The sequence below is a fragment of the Colletes latitarsis genome, chromosome 3 (genome assembly GCF_051014445.1).
Source record: "Colletes latitarsis isolate SP2378_abdomen chromosome 3, iyColLati1, whole genome shotgun sequence".
NCBI lineage: Eukaryota > Metazoa > Arthropoda > Insecta > Hymenoptera > Colletidae > Colletes > Colletes latitarsis.
In genome coordinates, this window is record NC_135136.1 from 22,976,314 (window position 1) to 22,992,820 (window position 16,507).

Consider the following 16,507-nt stretch of genomic DNA (forward strand, 5'->3'; position numbering starts at 1 on the left):
GAAATGCGCGCATCTGGCTTATTCTTTCGCCTTCTTCGCATACTTGTTGGCCAGATCCTGGGTTTTTTTCGTGTTTGAATCACGTAGTAATGTGGTAACACACTGAAGCAGTCAATTAAACCTGGTTTCGATCAATATTTTAGAGGATAACACCGGCTTGGTCTGGATTAGGTCTGGGTTATGCCCGCATCCGGCTCATGATTTTGCCTTCATCGCATACTTGTTGGCCAGATCCTGGGTTTTTTTCGTGTTTGAATCACGTAGTAATGTGGTAACACACTGAGGCTGTCAATTAAACCTGGTTTCGATCAATATTTTAGAGGATAACACCGGTTAGGTCTGGGTTAGGTCTGGGTTATGCCCGCATCTGGCTCATGATTTTGCCTTCTTCGCATACTTGTTCGCCAGATCCTGGGTTTTTTTCGTGTTTGAATCACGTAGGAATGTGGTAACACACTGAAGCAGTCAATTAAACCTGGTTTCGATCAATATTTTAGAGGATAACACCGGTTAGGTCGGGGTTAGGTCCGGGATATGCCCGCATCTGGCTCATGATTTTGCCTTCTTCGCATACTTGTTGGCCAGATCCTGGGTTTTTTTCGTGTTTGAATCACGTAGTAATGTGGTAACACACTGAGGCTGTCAATTAAACCTGGTTTCGATCAATATTTTAGTGGATAACACCGGTTAGGTCTGGGTTAGGTCTGGGTTATGCCCGCATCTGGCTCATGATTTTGCCTTCTTCGCATACTTGTTGTCCAGATCCTGGGTTTTTTCCGTGTTTGAATCACGTAGTAATGTGGTAACACACTGAAGCAGTCAATTAAACCTGGTTTCGATCAATATTTCAGAGGATAACACTGGTTAGGTCTGGGTTAGGTCTGGGAAATGCGCGCATCTGGCTTATACTTTCGCCTTCTTCACATACTTGTTGGCCAGATCCTGGGTTTTTTTCGTGTTTGAATCACGTAGGAATGTGGTAACACACTGAAGCAGTCAATCAAACCTGGTTTCGATCAATATTTTAGAGGATAACACCGGTTAGGTCTGGGTTACGTCCGGGATATGCCCACATCTGGCTCATGATTTTGCCTTCTTCACATACTTGTTGGCCAGATCCTGGGTTTTTTTCGTGTTTGAATCACGTAGGAATGTGGTAACACACTGAAGCAGTCAATTAAACCTGGTTTCGATCAATATTTTAGAGGATAACACCGGTTAGGTCTGGGTTAGGTCTGGGATATGCGCGCATCTGGCTTATGCTTTCGCCTTTTTCGCAAACTTGTTGGCCAGATCCTGGGTTTTTTCCGTGTTTGAATCACGTAGTAATGTTGTACCACACTGAGGCAGTCAATTAAACCTGGTTTCGATCAATATTTCAGAGGATAACACCGGTTAGGTCTGGGTTAGGTCTGGGTTATGCCCGCATCCGGCTCATGATTTTGCCTTCATCGCATACTTGTTGGCCAGATCCTGGGTTTTTTCCGTGTTTGAATCACGTAGTAATGTGGTAACACACTGAAGCAGTCAATTAAACCTGGTTTCGATCAATATTTCAGAGGATAACACCGGTTAGGTCTGGGTTAGGTCTGGGTTATGCCCGCATCTGGCTCATGATTTTGCCTTCTTCGCATACTTGTTGGCCAGATCCTGGGTTTTTTTCGTGTTTGAATCACGTAGTAATGTGGTAACACACTGAGGCTGTCAATTAAACCTGGTTTCGATCAATATTTTAGAGGATAACACCGGTTAGGTCTGGGTTATGCCCGCATCTGGCTCATGATTTTGCCTTCATCGCATACTTGTTGGCCAGATCCTGGGTTTTTTCCGTGTTTGAATCACGTAGTAATGTGTTAACACACTGAAGCTGTCAATTAAACCTGGTTTCGATCAATATTTTAGAGGATAACACCGGTTAGGTCTGGGTTAGGTCTGGGTTATGCTCGCATCTGACTCATGATTTTGCCTTCTTCGCATACTTGTTGGCCAGATCCTGGGTATTTTCCGTGTTTGAAACACGTAGTAATGTCGTAATACACTGAAGCAGTCAATTAAACCTGGTTTCGATCAATATTTCAGAGGATAACACCGGTTAGGGCTGGGTTAGGTCTGGGAAATGCGCGCATCTGGCTTATACTTTCGCCTTCTTCACATACTTGTTGGCCAGATCCTGGGTTTTTTTCGTGTTTGAATCACGTAGGAATGTGGTAACACACTGAAGCAGTCAATTAAACCTGGTTTCGATCAATATTTCAGAGGATAACACCGGTTAGGTCTGGGTTAGGTCTGGGAAATGCGCGCATCTGGCTTATTCTTTCGCCTTCTTCGCATACTTGTTGGCCAGATCCTGGGTTTTTTTCGTGTTTGAATCACGTAGGAATGTGGTAACACACTGAAGCAGTCAATTAAACCTGGTTTCGATCAATATTTTAGAGGATAACACCGGTTAGGTCTGGGTTAGGTCTGGGTTATGCCCGCTTCTGGCTCATGATTTTGCCTTCTCCGCATACTTGTTGGCCAGATCTTGGGTTTTTTTCGTGTTTGAATCACGTAGTAATGTGGTAACACACTGAAGCAGTCAATTAAACCTGGTTTCGATCAATATTTTAGAGGATAACACCGGTTAGGTCTGGGTTTGGTCTGGGTTATGCGCGCATCTGGCTTATACTTTCGCCTTCATCGCATACTTGTTGGCCAGATCCTGGGTTTTTTCCGTGTTTGAATCACGTAGTAATGTGGTAACACACTGAAGCAGTCAATTAAACGTTGTTTCGATCAATATTTCAGAGGATAACACCGGTTAGGCCTGGGTTAGGTCTGGGAAATGCCCGCATCTGGCTCATGATTTTGCCTTCTTCGCATACTTGTTGGCCAGATCCTGGGTTTTTTTCGTCTTTGAATCACGTAGTAATGTGGTAACACACTGAAGCTGTCAATTAAACCTGGTTTCGATCAATATTTTAGAGGATAACACCGGTTAGGTCTGGGTTAGGTCTGGGTCATGCCCGCTTCTGGCTCATGATTTTGCCTTCTCCGCATACTTGTTGGCCAGATCCTGGGTTTTTTCCGTGTTTGATCACGTAGTAATGTGGTAGCACACTGAAGCAGTCAATTAAACCTGGTTTCGATCAATATTTCAGAGGATAACACCGGTTAGGTCTGGGTTAGGTCTGGGTTATGCCCGCATCTGGCTCATGATTTTGCCTTCTTCGCATACTTGCTGGCCAGATCCTGGGTTTTTTCCGTGTTTGATCACGTAGTAATGTGGTAGCACACTGAAGCAGTCAATTAAACCTGGTTTCGATCAATATTTCAGAGGATAACACCGGTTAGGTCTGGGTTAGGTCTGGGTTATGCCCGCATCTGGCTCATGATTTTGCCTTCTTCGCATACTTGTTGGCCAGATCCTGGGTTTTTTTCGTGTTTGAATCACGTAGTAATGTGGTAACACACTGAGGCTGTCAATTAAACCTGGTTTCGATCAATATTTTAGAGGATAACACCGGTTAGGTCTGGGTTATGCCCGCATCTGGCTCATGATTTTGCCTTCATCGCATACTTGTTGGCCAGATCCTGGGTTTTTTCCGTGTTTGAATCACGTAGTAGGTGGTAACACACTAAAGCAGTCAATTAAACCTGGTTTCGATCAATATTTCAGAGGATAACACCGGTTAGGTCTGGGTTAGGTCTGGGAAATGCGCGCATCTGGCTTATACTTTCGCCTTCTTCACATACTTGTTGGCCAGATCCTGGGTTTTTTTCGTGTTTGAATCACGTAGTAATGTGGTAACACACTGAAGCAGTCAATTAAACCTGGTTTCGATCAATATTTTAGAGGATAACACCGGCTAGGTCTGGGTTAGGTCTGGGTTATGCCCGCATCCGGCTCATGATTTTGCCTTCATCGCATACTTGTTGGCCAGATCCTGGGTTTTTTCCGTGTTTGAATCACGTAGTAATGTGGTAACACACTGAAGCAGTCAATTAAACCTGGTTTCGATCAATATTTCAGAGGATAACACCGGTTAGGTCTGGGTTAGATCTGGGAAATGCGCGCATCTGGCTTATTCTTTCGCCTTCTTCGCATACTTGTTGGCCAGATCCTGGGTTTTTTTCGTGTTTGAATCACGTAGTAATGTGGTAACACACTGAAGCAGTCAATTAAACCTGGTTTCGATCAATATTTTAGAGGATAACACCGGCTTGGTCTGGATTAGGTCTGGGTTATGCCCGCATCCGGCTCATGATTTTGCCTTCATCGCATACTTGTTGGCCAGATCCTGGGTTTTTTTCGTATTTGAATCACGTAGGAATGTGGTAACACACTGAAGCAGTCAATTAAACCTGGTTTCGATCAATATTTTAGAGGATAACACCGGTTAGGTCTGGGTTTGGTCTGGGTTATGCGCGCATCTGGCTTATACTTTCGCCTTCATCGCATACTTGTTGGCCAGATCCTGGGTTTTTTCCGTGTTTGAATCACGTAGTAATGTGGTAACACACTGAAGCAGTCAATTAAACGTTGTTTCGATCAATATTTTAGAGGATAACACCGGTTAGGTCTGGGTTTGGTCTGGGTTATGCGCGCATCTGGCTTATACTTTCGCCTTCATCGCATACTTGTTGGCCAGATCCTGGGTTTTTTCCGTGTTTGAATCACGTAGTAATGTGGTAACACACTGAAGCAGTCAATTAAACGTTGTTTCGATCAATATTTCAGAGGATAACACCGGTTAGGTCTGGGTTAGGTCTGGGAAATGCCCGCATCTGGCTCATGATTTTGCCTTCTTCGCATACTTGTTGGCCAGATCCTGGGTTTTTTTCGTGTTTGAATCACGTAGTAATGTGGTAACACACTGAAGCAGTCAATTAAACCTGGTTTCGATCAACATTTTAGAGGATAACACCGGTTAGGTCGGGGTTAGGTCCGGGATATGCCCGCATCTGGCTCATGATTTTGCCTTCTTCGCTTACTTGTTGGCCAGATCCTCGGTTTTTTTCGTGTTTGAATCACGTAGTAAAGTGGTAACACACTGAGGCTGTCAATTAAACCTGGTTTCGATCAATATTTTAGAGGATAACACCGGTTAGGTCTGGGTTAGGTCTGGGTTATGCCCGCATCTGGCTCATGATTTTGCCTTCTTCGCATACTTGTTGGCCAGATCCTGGGTTTTTTCCGTGTTTGAATCACGTAGTAATGTGGTAACACACTGAAGCAGTCAATTAAACCTGGTTTCGATCAATATTTCAGAGGATAACACCGGTTAGGTCTGGGTTAGGTTTGGGAAATGCGCGCATCTGGCTTATACTTTCGCCTTCATCGCATACTTGTTGGCCAGATCCTGGGTTTTTTCCGTGTTTGAATCACGTAGTAATGTGGTAACACACTGAAGCAGTCTATTAAACGTTGTTTCGATCAATATTTCAGAGGATAACACCGGTTAGGTCTGGGTTAGGTCTGGGAAATGCGCGCATCAGGCTTATTCTTTCGCCTTCCTCGCATACTTGTTGGCCAGATCCTGGGTTTTTTTCGCGTTTGAATCACGTAGGAATGTGGTAACACACTGAAGCAGTCAATTAAAGCTGGTTTCGATCAATATTTTAGAGGATAACACCGGTTAGGTCTGGGTTAGGTCTGGGTCATGCCCGCTTCTGGCTCATGATTTTGCCTTCTCCGCATACTTGTTGGCCAGATCTTGGGTTTTTTTCGTGTTTGAATCACGTAGGAATATGGTAACACACTGAAGCTGTCAATTAAACCTGGTTTCGATCAATATTTTAGAGGATAACACCGGTTAGGTCTGGGTTAGGTCTGGGTCATGCCCGCTTCTGGCTCATGATTTTGCCTTCTCCGCATACTTGTTGGCCAGATCTTGGGTTTTTTTCGTGTTTGAATCACGTAGGAATGTGGTAACACACTGAAGCAGTCAATCAAACCTGGTTTCGATCAATATTTTAGAGGATAACACCGGTTAGGTCTGGGTTAGGTCCGGGATATGCCCACATCTGGCTCGTGATTTTGCCTTCTTCACATACTTGTTGGCCAGATCCTGGGTTTTTTCCGTGTTTGAATCACGTAGTAATGTGGTAACACACTGAAGCAGTCAATTAAACCTGGTTTCGATCAATATTTCAGAGGATAACACCGGTTAGGTTTGGGTTAGGTCTGGGAAATGCGCGCATCTGGCTTATACTTTCGCCTTCATCGCATACTTATTGGCCAGATCCTGGGTTTTTTCCGTGTTTGAATCACGTAGTAATATGGTAACACACTGAAGCAGTCAATTAAACGTTGTTTCGATCAATATTTCAGAGGATAACACCGGTTAGGTCTGGGTTAGGTCTGGGAAATGCCCGCATCTGGCTCATGATTTTGCCTTCTTCGCATACTTGTTGGCCAGATCCTGGGTTTTTTTCGTCTTTGAATCACGTAGTAATGTGGTAACACACTGAAGCTGTCAATTAAACCTGGTTTCGATCAATATTTTAGAGGATAACACCGGTTAGGTCTGGGTTAGGTCTGGGTCATGCCCGCTTCTGGCTCATGATTTTGCCTTCTCCGCATACTTGTTGGCCAGATCCTGGGTTTTTTCCGTGTTTGATCACGTAGTAATGTGGTAGCACACTGAAGCAGTCAATTAAACCTGGTTTCGATCAATATTTCAGAGGATAACACCGGTTAGGTCTGGGTTAGGTCTGGGTTATGCCCGCATCTGGCTCATGATTTTGCCTTCTTCGCATACTTGCTGGCCAGATCCTGGGTTTTTTCCGTGTTTGATCACGTAGTAATGTGGTAGCACACTGAAGCAGTCAATTAAACCTGGTTTCGATCAATATTTTAGAGGATAACACCGGTTAGGTCTGGGTTATGCCCGCATCTGGCTCATGATTTTGCCTTCTCCGCATACTTGTTGGCCAGATCCTGGGTTTTTTTCGTCTTTGAATCACGTAGTAATGTGGTAACACACTGAAGCTGTCAATTAAACCTGGTTTCGATCAATATTTTAGAGGATAACACCGGTTAGGTCTGGGTTAGGTCTGGGTCATGCCCGCTTCTGGCTCATGATTTTGCCTTCTCCGCATACTTGTTGGCCAGATCCTGGGTTTTTTTCGTGTTTGAATCACGTAGTAATGTGGTAACACACTGAGGCTGTCAATTAAACCTGGTTTCGATCAATATTTTAGAGGATAACACCGGTTAGGTCTGGGTTATGCCCGCATCTGGCTCATGATTTTGCCTTCATCGCATACTTGTTGGCCAGATCCTGGGTTTTTTCCGTGTTTGAATCACGTAGTAGGTGGTAACACACTGAAGCAGTCAATTAAACCTGGTTTCGATCAATATTTCAGAGGATAACACCGGTTAGGTCTGGGTTAGGTCTGGGAAATGCGCGCATCTGGCTTATACTTTCGCCTTCTTCACATACTTGTTGGCCAGATCCTGGGTTTTTTTCGTGTTTGAATCACGTAGTAATGTGGTAACACACTGAAGCAGTCAATTAAACCTGGTTTCGATCAATATTTTAGAGGATAACACCGGCTAGGTCTGGGTTAGGTCTGGGTTATGCCCGCATCCGGCTCATGATTTTGCCTTCATCGCATACTTGTTGGCCAGATCCTGGGTTTTTTCCGTGTTTGAATCACGTAGTAATGTGGTAACACACTGAAGCAGTCAATTAAACCTGGTTTCGATCAATATTTCAGAGGATAACACCGGTTAGGTCTGGGTTAGATCTGGGAAATGCGCGCATCTGGCTTATTCTTTCGCCTTCTTCGCATACTTGTTGGCCAGATCCTGGGTTTTTTTCGTGTTTGAATCACGTAGTAATGTGGTAACACACTGAAGCAGTCAATTAAACCTGGTTTCGATCAATATTTTAGAGGATAACACCGGCTTGGTCTGGATTAGGTCTGGGTTATGCCCGCATCCGGCTCATGATTTTGCCTTCATCGCATACTTGTTGGCCAGATCCTGGGTTTTTTTCGTGTTTGAATCACGTAGTAATGTGGTAACACACTGAGGCTGTCAATTAAACCTGGTTTCGATCAATATTTTAGAGGATAACACCGGTTAGGTCTGGGTTAGGTCTGGGTTATGCCCGCATCTGGCTCATGATTTTGCCTTCTTCGCATACTTGTTCGCCAGATCCTGGGTTTTTTTCGTGTTTGAATCACGTAGGAATGTGGTAACACACTGAAGCAGTCAATTAAACCTGGTTTCGATCAATATTTTAGAGGATAACACCGGTTAGGTCGGGGTTAGGTCCGGGATATGCCCGCATCTGGCTCATGATTTTGCCTTCTTCGCATACTTGTTGGCCAGATCCTGGGTTTTTTTCGTGTTTGAATCACGTAGTAATGTGGTAACACACTGAGGCTGTCAATTAAACCTGGTTTCGATCAATATTTTAGTGGATAACACCGGTTAGGTCTGGGTTAGGTCTGGGTTATGCCCGCATCTGGCTCATGATTTTGCCTTCTTCGCATACTTGTTGGCCAGATCCTGGGTTTTTTCCGTGTTTGAATCACGTAGTAATGTGGTAACACACTGAAGCAGTCAATTAAACCTGGTTTCGATCAATATTTCAGAGGATAACACTGGTTAGGTCTGGGTTAGGTCTGGGAAATGCGCGCATCTGGCTTATACTTTCGCCTTCTTCACATACTTGTTGGCCAGATCCTGGGTTTTTTTCGTGTTTGAATCACGTAGGAATGTGGTAACACACTGAAGCAGTCAATCAAACCTGGTTTCGATCAATATTTTAGAGGATAACACCGGTTAGGTCTGGGTTACGTCCGGGATATGCCCACATCTGGCTCATGATTTTGCCTTCTTCACATACTTGTTGGCCAGATCCTGGGTTTTTTTCGTGTTTGAATCACGTAGGAATGTGGTAACACACTGAAGCAGTCAATTAAACCTGGTTTCGATCAATATTTTAGAGGATAACACCGGTTAGGTCTGGGTTAGGTCTGGGATATGCGCGCATCTGGCTTATGCTTTCGCCTTTTTCGCAAACTTGTTGGCCAGATCCTGGGTTTTTTCCGTGTTTGAATCACGTAGTAATGTTGTACCACACTGAGGCAGTCAATTAAACCTGGTTTCGATCAATATTTCAGAGGATAACACCGGTTAGGTCTGGGTTAGGTCTGGGTTATGCCCGCATCCGGCTCATGATTTTGCCTTCATCGCATACTTGTTGGCCAGATCCTGGGTTTTTTCCGTGTTTGAATCACGTAGTAATGTGGTAACACACTGAAGCAGTCAATTAAACCTGGTTTCGATCAATATTTCAGAGGATAACACCGGTTAGGTCTGGGTTAGGTCTGGGTTATGCCCGCATCTGGCTCATGATTTTGCCTTCTTCGCATACTTGTTGGCCAGATCCTGGGTTTTTTTCGTGTTTGAATCACGTAGTAATGTGGTAACACACTGAGGCTGTCAATTAAACCTGGTTTCGATCAATATTTTAGAGGATAACACCGGTTAGGTCTGGGTTATGCCCGCATCTGGCTCATGATTTTGCCTTCATCGCATACTTGTTGGCCAGATCCTGGGTTTTTTCCGTGTTTGAATCACGTAGTAATGTGTTAACACACTGAAGCTGTCAATTAAACCTGGTTTCGATCAATATTTTAGAGGATAACACCGGTTAGGTCTGGGTTAGGTCTGGGTTATGCTCGCATCTGACTCATGATTTTGCCTTCTTCGCATACTTGTTGGCCAGATCCTGGGTATTTTCCGTGTTTGAAACACGTAGTAATGTCGTAATACACTGAAGCAGTCAATTAAACCTGGTTTCGATCAATATTTCAGAGGATAACACCGGTTAGGGCTGGGTTAGGTCTGGGAAATGCGCGCATCTGGCTTATACTTTCGCCTTCTTCACATACTTGTTGGCCAGATCCTGGGTTTTTTTCGTGTTTGAATCACGTAGGAATGTGGTAACACACTGAAGCAGTCAATTAAACCTGGTTTCGATCAATATTTCAGAGGATAACACCGGTTAGGTCTGGGTTAGGTCTGGGAAATGCGCGCATCTGGCTTATTCTTTCGCCTTCTTCGCATACTTGTTGGCCAGATCCTGGGTTTTTTTCGTGTTTGAATCACGTAGGAATGTGGTAACACACTGAAGCAGTCAATTAAACCTGGTTTCGATCAATATTTTAGAGGATAACACCGGTTAGGTCTGGGTTAGGTCTGGGTTATGCCCGCTTCTGGCTCATGATTTTGCCTTCTCCGCATACTTGTTGGCCAGATCTTGGGTTTTTTTCGTGTTTGAATCACGTAGTAATGTGGTAACACACTGAAGCAGTCAATTAAACCTGGTTTCGATCAATATTTTAGAGGATAACACCGGTTAGGTCTGGGTTTGGTCTGGGTTATGCGCGCATCTGGCTTATACTTTCGCCTTCATCGCATACTTGTTGGCCAGATCCTGGGTTTTTTCCGTGTTTGAATCACGTAGTAATGTGGTAACACACTGAAGCAGTCAATTAAACGTTGTTTCGATCAATATTTCAGAGGATAACACCGGTTAGGCCTGGGTTAGGTCTGGGAAATGCCCGCATCTGGCTCATGATTTTGCCTTCTTCGCATACTTGTTGGCCAGATCCTGGGTGTTTTTCGTGTTTGAATCACGTAGTAATGTGGTAACACACTGAAGCAGTCAATTAAACCTGGTTTCGATCAATATTTTAGAGGATAACACCGGTTAGGTCGGGGTTAGGTCCGGGATATGCCCGCATCTGGCTCATGATTTTGCCTTCTTCGCTTACTTGTTGGCCAGATCCTCGGTTTTTTTCGTGTTTGAATCACGTAGTAAAGTGGTAACACACTGAGGCTGTCAATTAAACCTGGTTTCGATCAATATTTTAGAGGATAACACCGGTTAGGTCTGGGTTAGGTCTGGGTTATGCCCGCATCTGGCTCATGATTTTGCCTTCTTCGCATACTTGTTGGCCAGATCCTGGGTTTTTTCCGTGTTTGAATCACGTAGTAATGTGGTAACACACTGAAGCAGTCAATTAAACCTGGTTTCGATCAATATTTCAGAGGATAACACCGGTTAGGTCTGGGTTAGGTCTGGGAAATGCGCGCATCAGGCTTATTCTTTCGCCTTCCTCGCATACTTGTTGGCCAGATCCTGGGTTTTTTTCGCGTTTGAATCACGTAGGAATGTGGTAACACACTGAAGCAGTCAATTAAAGCTGGTTTCGATCAATATTTTAGAGGATAACACCGGTTAGGTCTGGGTTAGGTCTGGGTCATGCCCGCTTCTGGCTCATGATTTTGCCTTCTCCGCATACTTGTTGGCCAGATCTTGGGTTTTTTTCGTGTTTGAATCACGTAGGAATATGGTAACACACTGAAGCTGTCAATTAAACCTGGTTTCGATCAATATTTTAGAGGATAACACCGGTTAGGTCTGGGTTGGGTCTGGGTCATGCCCGCTTCTGGCTCATGATTTTGCCTTCTCCGCATACTTGTTGGCCAGATCTTGGGTTTTTTTCGTGTTTGAATCACGTAGGAATGTGGTAACACACTGAAGCAGTCAATCAAACCTGGTTTCGATCAATATTTTAGAGGATAACACCGGTTAGGTCTGGGTTAGGTCCGGGATATGCCCACATCTGGCTCGTGATTTTGCCTTCTTCACATACTTGTTGGCCAGATCCTGGGTTTTTTCCGTGTTTGAATCACGTAGTAATGTGGTAACACACTGAAGCAGTCAATTAAACCTGGTTTCGATCAATATTTCAGAGGATAACACCGGTTAGGTCTGGGTTAGGTCTGGGAAATGCGCGCATCTGGCTTATACTTTCGCCTTCATCGCATACTTGTTGGCCAGATCCTGGGTTTTTTCCGTGTTTGAATCACGTAGTAATGTGGTAACACACTGAAGCAGTCAATTAAACGTTGTTTCGATCAATATTTCAGAGGATAACACCGGTTAGGTCTGGGTTAGGTCTGGGAAATGCCCGCATCTGGCTCATGATTTTGCCTTCTTCGCATACTTGTTGGCCAGATCCTGGGTTTTTTTCGTGTTTGAATCACGTAGTAATGTGGTAACACACTGAAGCTGTCAATTAAACCTGGTTTCGATCAATATTTTAGAGGATAACACCGGTTAGGTCTGGGTTAGGTCTGGGTCATGCCCGCTTCTGGCTCATGATTTTGCCTTCTCCGCATACTTGTTGGCCAGATCCTGGGTTTTTTCCGTGTTTGATCACGTAGTAATGTGGTAGCACACTGAAGCAGTCAATTAAACCTGGTTTCGATCAATATTTCAGAGGATAACACCGGTTAGGTCTGGGTTAGGTCTGGGTTATGCCCGCATCTGGCTCATGATTTTGCCTTCTTCGCATACTTGCTGGCCAGATCCTGGGTTTTTTCCGTGTTTGATCACGTAGTAATGTGGTAGCACACTGAAGCAGTCAATTAAACCTGGTTTCGATCAATATTTCAGAGGATAACACCGGTTAGGTCTGGGTTAGGTCTGGGTTATGCCCGCATCTGGCTCATGATTTTGCCTTCTTCGCATACTTGTTGGCCAGATCCTGGGTTTTTTTCGTGTTTGAATCACGTAGTAATGTGGTAACACACTGAGGCTGTCAATTAAACCTGGTTTCGATCAATATTTTAGAGGATAACACCGGTTAGGTCTGGGTTATGCCCGCATCTGGCTCATGATTTTGCCTTCATCGCATACTTGTTGGCCAGATCCTGGGTTTTTTCCGTGTTTGAATCACGTAGTAGGTGGTAACACACTGAAGCAGTCAATTAAACCTGGTTTCGATCAATATTTCAGAGGATAACACCGGTTAGGTCTGGGTTAGGTCTGGGAAATGCGCGCATCTGGCTTATACTTTCGCCTTCTTCACATACTTGTTGGCCAGATCCTGGGTTTTTTTCGTGTTTGAATCACGTAGGAATGTGGTAACGCACTGAAGCAGTCAATTAAACCTGGTTTCGATCAATATTTTAGAGGATAACACCGGTTAGGTCTGGGTTAGGTCCGGGATATGCCCGCATCTGGCTCATGATTTTGCCTTCTTCGCATACTTGTTGGCCAGATCCTGGGTTTTTTTCGTGTTTGATCACGTAGTAATGTGGTAACACACTGAAGCAGTCAATAAAACCTGGTTTCGATCAATATTTTAGAGGATAACACCGGTTAGGTCTGGGTTAGGTCTGGGATTTGCGCGCATCTGGCTATACTTTCGCCTTTTTCGCAAACTTGTTGGCCAGATCCTGGGTATTTTCCGTGTTTCAATCACGTAGTAATGTGGTAACACACTGAAGCAGTCAATTAAACCTGGTGACGATCAATATTTCAGAGGATAACACCGGTTAGGTCTGGGTTAGGTCTGGGTTATGCCCGCTTCTGGCTCATGATTTTGCCTTCTCCGCATACTTGTTGGCCAGATCTTGGGTTTTTTTCGTGTTTGAATCACGTAGTAATGTGGTAACACACTGAAGCAGTCAATTAAACCTGGTTTCGATCAATATTTCAGAGGATAACACCGGTTAGGTCTGGGTTAGGTCTGGGAAATGCGCGCATCTGGCTTATTCTTTCGCCTTCTTCGCATACTTGTTGGCCAGATCCTAGGTTTTTTTCGTGTTTGAATCACGTAGGAATGTGGTAACACACTGAAGCAGTCAATTAAACCTGGTTTCGATCAATATTTTAGAGGATAACACCGGTTAGGTCGGGGTTAGGTCCGGGATATGCCCGCATCTGGCTCATGATTTTGCCTTCTTCGCTTACTTGTTGGCCAGATCCTGGGTTTTTTTCGTGTTTGAATCACGTAGTAAAGTGGTAACACACTGAGGCTGTCAATTAAACCTGGTTTCGATCAATATTTTAGAGGATAACACCGGTTAGGTCTGGGTTAGGTCTGGGTTATGCCCGCATCTGGCTCATGATTTTGCCTTCTTCGCATACTTGTTGGCCAGATCCTGGGTTTTTTCCGTGTTTGAATCACGTAGTAATGTGGTAACACACTGAAGCAGTCAATTAAACCTGGTTTCGATCAATATTTCAGAGGATAACACCGGTTAGGTCTGGGTTAGGTCTGGGAAATGCGCGCATCTGGCTTATACTTTCGCCTTCATCGCATACTTGTTGGCCAGATCCTGGGTTTTTTCCGTGTTTGAATCACGTAGTAATGTGGTAACACACTGAAGCAGTCTATTAAACGTTGTTTCGATCAATATTTCAGAGGATAACACCGGTTAGGTCTGGGTTAGGTCTGGGAAATGCGCCCATCAGGCTTATTCTTTCGCCTTCCTCGCATACTTGTTGGCCAGATCCTGGGTTTTTTTCGCGTTTGAATCACGTAGGAATGTGGTAACACACTGAAGCAGTCAATTAAAGCTGGTTTCGATCAATATTTTAGAGGATAACACCGGTTAGGTCTGGGTTAGGTCTGGGTCATGCCCGCTTCTGGCTCATGATTTTGCCTTCTCCGCATACTTGTTGGCCAGATCTTGGGTTTTTTTCGTGTTTGAATCACGTAGGAATGTGGTAACACACTGAAGCTGTCAATTAAACCTGGTTTCGATCAATATTTTAGAGGATAACACCGGTTAGGTCTGGGTTAGGTCTGGGTCATGCCCGCTTCTGGCTCATGATTTTGCCGTCTCCGCATACTTGTTGGCCAGATCTTGGGTTTTTTTCGTGTTTGAATCACGTAGGAATGTGGTAACACACTGAAGCAGTCAATCAAACCTGGTTTCGATCAATATTTTAGAGGATAACACCGGTTAGGTCTGGGTTAGGTCCGGGATATGCCCACATCTGGCTCGTGATTTTGCCTTCTTCACATACTTGTTGGCCAGATCCTGGGTTTTTTTCGTGTTTGAATCACGTAGGAATGTGGTAACACACTGAAGCAGTCAATTAAACCTGGTTTCGATCAATATTTTAGAGGATAACACCGGTTAGGTCTGGGTTAGGTCTGGGATATGCGCGCATCTGGCTTATGCTTTCGCCATTTTCGCAAACTTGATGGCCAGATCCTGGGTTTTTCCGTGTTTGAATCACGTAGTAATGTTGTACCACACTGAGGCAGTCAATTAATCCTGGATTCGGACAGTATTTTAGAGGATAACACCGGTTAGGTCTGGGTTAGGTCTGGGTTATGCCCGCATCTGGCTCATGATTTTGCCTTCTTCGCATACTTGTTGGCCAGATCCTGGGTTTTTTCCGTGTTTGAATCACGTAGTAATGTGGTAACACACTGAAGCAGTCAATTAAACCTGGTTTCGATCAATATTTCAGAGGATAACACCGGTTAGGTCTGGGTTAGGTCTGGGAAATGCGCGCATCTGGCTTATACTTTCGCCTTCATCGCATACTTGTTGGCCAGATCCTGGGTTTTTTCCGTGTTTGAATCACGTAGTAATGTGGTAACACACTGAAGCAGTCAATTAAACCTGGTTTCGATCAATATTTCAGAGGATAACACCGGGTAGGTCTGGGTTACTTCTGGGAAATGCCCGCATCTGGCTCATGATTTTGCCTTCTTCGCATACTTGTTGGCCAGATCCTGGGTTTTTTTCGTGTTTGAATCACGTAGTAATGTGGTAACACACTGAAGCTGTCAATTAAACCTGGTTTCGATCAATATTTTAGAGGATAACACCGGTTAGGTCTGGGTTAGGTCTGGGTCATGCCCGCTTCTGGCTCATGATTTTGCCTTGTCCGCATACTTGTTGGCCAGATCTTGAGTTTTTTTCGTGTTTGAATCACGTAGTAATGTGGTAACACACTGAAGCAGTCAATTAAACCTGGTTTCGATCAATATTTTAGAGGATAACACCGGTTAGGTCTGGGTTAGGTCTGGGTTATGCCCGCATCCGGCTCATGATTTTGCCTTCATCGCATACTTGTTGGCCAGATCCTGGGTTTTTTCCGTGTTTGATCACGTAGTAATGTGGTAGCACACTGAAGCAGTCAATTAAACCTGGTTTCGATCAATATTTCACAGGATAACACCGGTTAGGTCTGGGTTAGGTCTGGGTTATGCCCGCATCTGGCTCATGATTTTGCCTTCTTCGCATACTTGCTGGCCAGATCCTGGGTTTTTTCCGTGTTTGATCACGTAGTAATGTGGTAGCACACTGAAGCAGTCAATTAAACCTGGTTTCGATCAATATTTCAGAGGATAACACCGGTTAGGTCTGGGTTAGGTCTGGGTTATGCCCGCATCTGGCTCATGATTTAGCCTTCTTCGCAAACTTGTTGGCCAGATCCTGGGTTTTTTCCGTGTTTGATCACGTAGTAATGTGGTAGCACACTGAAGCAGTCAATTAAACCTGGTTTCGATCAATATTTCAGAGGATAACACCGGTTAGGTCTGGGTTAGGTCTGGGTTATGCCCGCATCTGGCTCATGATTTAGCCTTCTTCGCATACTTGTTGGCCAGTTCCTGGGTATTTTCCGTGTTTGAATCACGTAGTAATGTGGTAACACACTGAAGCAGTCAATTAAACCAGGTA